Source organism: Vicugna pacos, chromosome 8 (assembly GCF_048564905.1).
Source record: "Vicugna pacos chromosome 8, VicPac4, whole genome shotgun sequence".
Classification (NCBI taxonomy): domain Eukaryota; kingdom Metazoa; phylum Chordata; class Mammalia; order Artiodactyla; family Camelidae; genus Vicugna; species Vicugna pacos.
This window is the reverse complement of record NC_132994.1, coordinates 30,953,628-30,960,676: the sequence shown is the minus strand read 5'-3', so window position 1 is coordinate 30,960,676 and position 7,049 is coordinate 30,953,628.

Here is a 7,049-nt window from a genome sequence, read left to right as displayed (position 1 = left end):
AGAGACCTTATTTGGAAAGCCGGTAGACTGAGAAGATGGCAAATTAATGTCCTGGGGAACCATCTCCAAGTCAGAATTCAGGCTGCTTTTATACTAAAAGTGGAGGGTGTATGTTTGGTTGTTGCAGACTTCTTGGTGTAGGAATTCTTTTTTCTTGGGATCCTTTGTTCTTGTAGCTGTCCACCTGGGTCAGATCATGGTGTCCCTGTAAACCTCCAACAAAACAAACCTTATTTTATGTTCTGCAACTTGTTATCTTTATATGAATAGCCTTAAGGTTACAGTCTTGAGAACAGGCTATTCTGTATATTTCAGGCTATAGGCAACATTCTTACACAAAAGGTACAGAACTAGCAAGACTAAGCCTAGGAAATAGAACACAAGGTTAAAGCCAAGGGAACAGATCTAATATGCAGTCAGATTCGTTCTTTTCTATTACACTTACGTTTTAGAGATATGTAAGAAATATTTACAGATAAAATGCTAAAATCCTATGGTGTCTGACATTTAAAGTAATCCAGTGTGAGGGTCGAGGAGTAAAAGGGAATATTGACAAAACAAGATTGATTAGGTGATGAGTATATTGGTATTCCTTTTGCTATTTTTCTTACTTTTATGTAGAAAATTTCCTTCACAGAATTTTAAAAAAATCCTCCACCAAAAATAAATAAATAGGGATTGTCATCAAAAACAGGGAGACTGAATGTTTTTTGGAGGCAACCACAGTACTCACTCCATTAATACTTTTCATATATATCATGGTTTCTAATTGTTTAAAATTATTTATTGTTTATTTTCACAGTTTTGGATAAGGAATGATAATCATAGAAGTCAAAATTAAAAAGATCTGAAAGAGTATACAGTGATAAGTCTCCCGCCCATGTCTGACCCTTGTCACTTAGTTTTCCATTCCCACATCTCCCCTCTGGCCTTACCCTGGACTCAATGCTATCCTTTTCTCAAATGCATCATTTTTAATAGCTGCAAAATACTACATCATGTAAACATACCACAATTTATTGAATACTTTTCTTACTGTTGGGCATTTAAGAAGTTTTCATTTATATATTTATAAAGCTTCCTATGCTTTAGATCTTATATCATCAGTTATTCCTTATCACGGACGAAATGTTTGTGTCCCTCCAAAATTCATATGTTGAAATCCTAATCCCCCAGTGTGATGGTATTAGGAGGTGGGGTCTTTGGGAGGTAATAGAGTCATAAGGATGGAGCCCTTATCAGTAGGATTAGTGTCTTTAGAGACCCTAAGGGGAAAGGGTATAGCTCAAGTGGTAGAGCTCATCCTTAGCATGAACAAGGTCCTAGGTTCAATCCCCAGTACCTCCTCTAAACATAAATAAATAAACCTAATTACCCCCCAAATAATAAAAATAAATAAATTAAAATTTAAAAAAAAAAGAGAGACTCAGGAGTACTCTCTACCTCTGTTCCTACCATGTGAGGATACAATGAGAAGACAACAGTCTGCAACTTGGAAGAGAGCCCTTACCAGAACCTGGCCATGCTGGCACCCTCATACTGGCACCCTGATACCAGACTTCCAGTCTCCAGAACTGGGAGAAACAAATGTCTTTGTTGAAATCACCCAGTCTGTGATATTTTTGTTATTAGCAGCCTGAACGGACTGAGACATTCCTTTCTCTGGGATATTCAGTTAATTTCAACCAGAGCATTTAAAAAATCCTCAATTATCTAGTTACTTGAAAAAACAAAACAAAATCCAAAAAAACCCTTCCTTCAATCCCACATTCCACTCAAGCTCCCTTTGTACCACTCTTCTCTCTTTCACATCTGATCCAACACTTCAAGATTCTGCCGAGATAGACTACCTCTGCCACTCAAATTGATCCATTTCCCACTAAGCTTCTCAGGAAGCTAGCCTCCTGTCTGGGAGGTCAACCTGCAGGGATCAATCTTGGACAATTTAACTCTCCTCTTCCACTTTATACTCCGAACTTAAGTTTCAAACACCATTTGTACATATCTCTATCCCTGAATAGCCATATATGCCCACTTATCCATCTGATATCACCACTTCACTACCTCAGAGGCACTTCAAACGCTCCACGACATGATCTCTTCCTCCAAACCTAGTTCTATTCCAGTGTCTTCTGTTTCAGGCAACAGTACCATCATACATACAATTGCCTGAGCCACCTTTCTATTTATCACCTTCCACATCACTGTCATTATCTGTTACTGATTTTATCACCCAAACACTTCTCTAATCCATCCAGTTGATTCTACTTACAGAGTCACCATGCTTGTCCAAAAGACAATCACCTCTCACCTGGAGTAACTAGTTGCCCACTAACTAGTCTCTCCTTATCTATTCTACCATCAATCCAATCCATTTTTCATACTTTAGGTGGAGAGACTTTTTTCCTTCCAGAGACAGATCTGATCATAATACTCCCACCAGCTTAAAATTCTTTAATGCCTTTCACTGTTCTTATGCTGAAGGCCCTGTCATGGCCTCAAAGGCCGCATGGACTGCTTCCTCTCCTGTCTCCTCTCACAGAGCGGACTCCCTTTACTCCTTGGCTTTCAAGCAATGTAACCAAAAGACAACTTTCTTTAGGTTCCTTGAACATTCCATTCACCATAGGGTGTTTGCAGATTCCATTTTCACCATCTAGAACATTCCTCACCTGTGCATAGATACCTTCTATTCATCTTTTGATTCTTCGCTTAAGTGTTTGTTTCTTGGGAAAGCCCTTCTAGATATTCTCAGTCTTCCATGGAATGCTTTTCCTTTCTTTCAGAGTGCTTGTCTCTATTTCTAATTGTATGTTTATGAGTATACTTCTCTGAAAAATGTTATTTAAGAACTATGTCTGTCCTCTCATAGTTAGGATGCTGGTACTCTTAATATAGTGCTCAGATCATGGAAAGCATTTAATACATACTTTTGAATGAATAAATGAATGTATTTATTATAGATCTTTGCCTTTATATAACACATTATTTCTTTGGGCTATATTCCCAGAGGTGAAGTGGATGGATCAAATGGCACACAATCATTTTAAAATGACTATTAATAGGTAGACAATCAGATGTATTAACAGATTGTGAAACATTCTCCTCAAAAGAGCCTGTTAATGGATCAAAGATAATCTGGGAAAAGCTTTATGTGTCAATTTTAATGATTTTTTTTTCTTTTGGCCCTCTCTTGTTTCAGTATATTTGTGACTTAAACCCTGTGGAGGGAGAGTTTGTCACATATGCATATGACACACATTGCAGAAAGATACTATATACCTAATTAGTAGAGGCAGGATCCCCCCAAAATTTTACAGGTTATAATAATGGCCTTGATATTTGAAGGTAAAATCCAGCAGGGGAAGTGTAGGATCCTGCACTTTAATTTAAAACTTCCGTTGGTCAGGTTCTGAACGAGAGAGTATGGTTTAGTGAGACCTGTGGCTACCTCTCCTGGCAGCTCTAGAGTTCTATTCATGAATAATGTGATTCTAGTAATAACATTAAAGTGATAGACATTCCGTTAGCAAAGTTAAGCGAAGCACTAAACCTTTTGAATTTTTTCCCTAATATTTCTTATATTTATATGCTTTCCTGAAACAAGTGATCCTATTTTTTTCTTCCATCTCCTATATACTTTTTCCTACTTGAGAAAGGGCCATGAGGCTGGATCCCTTCTCCACACATCTTCATCCTGAAATGTGGTGTCATATCCTTGGGAGTCTCATGCCCTAACTAAACCTACTCTGAATGAACTTGTCAAACAGCACAGGCAGGCAATAAAGTGATACGACTCATTCCCTCACTGCAACCCTTCTCTCCGCCAAAAAAAAGAAGATCCAGAGCTCCTTTTATTGGCTCCAGTGTCTCCTGCTTGCTTTGTTTTCCTCTGATAGCTGTTCTGTCCACTCCATTCCATAAGGTTCTCACTCTGCCTCAACCTGGCTTCTCTGTTGCCTCCTGATTGACTCTTCTGAAGACTAGCACTACTGCCCTTTGTGTTTTTGTAAATGTAACATACGTGCTTTAAAGGAATGTATATTTCCTCTTTGTTAGGTGCAGTGAATGTTCCACACCTGCCTTTTGTAGTTGAATGAAGCTTACAGATGAATTTTTTTGACTCTTCTATCTCCTTACCTATCTTTTCCTGCTAGCTCTATCAGTTGGAGAGAGAAAGTGTTACAAATCTACCACAGTTGGTTGTGGACTTATTCTTCTGATTCTGTCATGTATAGATTTATTTTTAGTCTATGTCGTTAGGTGTAGATTATTATAAACTTTTTAGTGACTCTCTTTTACTCTAGTAATGTTTTGGCTTTAGAGTTTATTTTGTTGATATTAACAGTTTGTGATGGTTCATTTTATGTGTCTATTTGGAGGGTGTTTTTGGATGAGATTAACATTTGCAGGGGAAGAAGAATTTTCCTTTCTTTCCTTCTAGATTCTTTGGCTGGTTTAATAATGAAATTGATAGAAGACAGATTAACAGGAGAAAGACAAATTTAACTTTGTACTTACAGGAGCCCCCCAAAAATATGCAACCCAAGGGAAAGTTGAGCAATTTAGACTTGAGCTAAGGAATGGGATAGGGGCCCGGGGCTTCAAAGGGGAGCAGGGTAATTCACATGATCCTCGGAAGTACAGCTGTTTGGTAATTAGATGTTTGCCCTGCCATACAGATAGGTCATTCTGATAAAATGTTATCCCTGGAAATAGCTTTTTTTCTGGGCCAGGTCCCCTGTCTAAATTCTTTTAGGTAATTAAGGGAGAGGTAAAAGTTTTTCTTGTATCTGCTAGGTCTTGATTGCTTTCAGCTAAAAACAATTTGCATGTCAAAGTGGCACATTTGGGGGGCAACCTATTCAGTTCTCCTTCACATTTAAATCAGTGAACTTTGAGTAAAGCAGATATTCTTCCATAGTATGAGTGGGCTTCATCCAATCACTTAAAGGCCAAACGAGAACAAAAAGACTGACAAGAGGAAATTCTTCAGTACTTTATCTGCTCCATACACTTGTTCTGGGTGTCCAGCTTGCCAGCCCACACTGCAAATTTTGAACTGGACAGCTACCATAATCACATGAGCCAATTCTTTATAATAAATCTCTTCCTGTATATATATACACACATATATCCTATTGGTTCTCTTTCTCTGAAGAACCCTGACCAATACATAACAATGTCAGATTTTCTGGTTAATGTATTTTAGATACATCTTTTTTCCCTATTTCCTTGCAGAAATGGTGGTCTCTTGAAAATAGAAAATTCTTTTGTTTTGCTTTTTCATATAATCTAAGACCTCTGTCTTCTAACCACAGTTTCTTCTGTTTTTATTTTCTGTGTACATGGCCATGGATATATTTGGACTTATTTCTACCATCTTATTTTTGTGTTTTGTTTTTACAGTGGTTGTTCTTTGGTCTTTTTCCCCCCCTGCTCTTTTCCTGCCTTTTATTGTATTAATTGTTTTCTTCTTTTAAATGGAGGAACTTACAGGTTGGGTATCTCCAATAAAACCAATTTTCAGGGAGGAAAAAAATCCAGAAATAGAAAAGGGAGAGTTAAAACTGGGCCACAGAGAAATCTGGATTCTTATAAGTGAAAATTTCTATGCTTTTGATAATTGGAATTTATGATACAAAATATCATTTTAAATATTTCACTGATATTCTAGGTGTTGGCTTCCACAGGGCAAGAGAGAATCTTCAATTCTTCACCTATAACCTGTGAGGACCTATTTGCCTCTTTTGTTGTCCTTATGAACAGCTTCCTTCTTGGTATGATAAACTGCCCTGTCCAATATGGTAGCCACTAGGCACATGTGGCTATTTGATTTAAATTAATTAGAGTAATCACATTTAAATACATATTTAAAATCTAGTTGCACTAGCTACATTTTAAGCACCCAGTATCCCCATTTAGTTAGTGGCTACTATTCTGAACAGCACAGATAGATCATTTCCGTCATTGCAGAAAGTTTTATTGTACAGGAGATAATAAGCTTATCATTCACAGCTTCATATACCTTGGAGCAGAACTATTTGAGAGACTGCATCATGTGCAGAATTTAGAACTGACAGTTTACAGTAGCATTCTGTAACATTCTTCCAGCATCTTCTACTCCTGTGGTGAACAGTGACCAGCATGGGGAGTGATGCCCACCATGGAGGTTATTGGTGGCTCCTGCTCTGTACATAAACTCCAAGCTTGGTGCCCATGGAACATGGGAAGTGATTTATATGGAGCAACAGCTTAAGGAATTGCAGTGATAGCAGGGGATGAAGTGCTAACTTCTGTACGGCAGTGGGGATCTTGACTTTCTGCATGGTACAGGGAGACCAAGAAAGACTGGAGCATTTCCAGTTGAAGCCAGGTTGCAAAGGATTGGACATGGCCTGGCCCATAGCATTTGGCATTCCTTTGACACTTTGACATCTCCACCTTGTTGCCAGACTGGCTTAGGTCTTATCTGAACCAACTAGTTAGGAGGTCTGCCCTGAGCCTGTTGCATCGCCAGCACAAATGACCAATAGCTGCAGCTTGGAATTGATTTAGCATGGCATTGGTAGGGAACACTCATGCCAGCCACCATCTGCCCCTGCATATCCTGGAAGAGAAGATGAGATTCTCTTTCTTCCTCCGGGCCAGCCTATATACATCATTAATATACATGTGCCCGCTCATTGCAGGAACAGCTTCACCTTTTTGAGGAAGGAGGAGTTGAGAAATGCCAAGCTCTTTGGTTCTGTCTTACTCTAGCTTAATTTGGCACTGGCTATATCCAAGAAGAGAAAATTCCTCCCTTTTCATTGTCAGTTATGTTCTGTAGGCTCATATTTACTTGGATTGGATTAATTCTTTCATGTTTCAGCTGCTTCAGATTTCTGTTTTTATTCTGATTTGTGCTCAACTTTTGTGTCTGATTTTTTCCCCACTAATTTCCCTGTAATTCATTTCTTCCACACTTTGTTAGTATTGTCAAGTTTTTGCAGTTCACAAAATTAGTCTTTGGATTTCCCACTTGGATCTGTTATCACCTTGACACT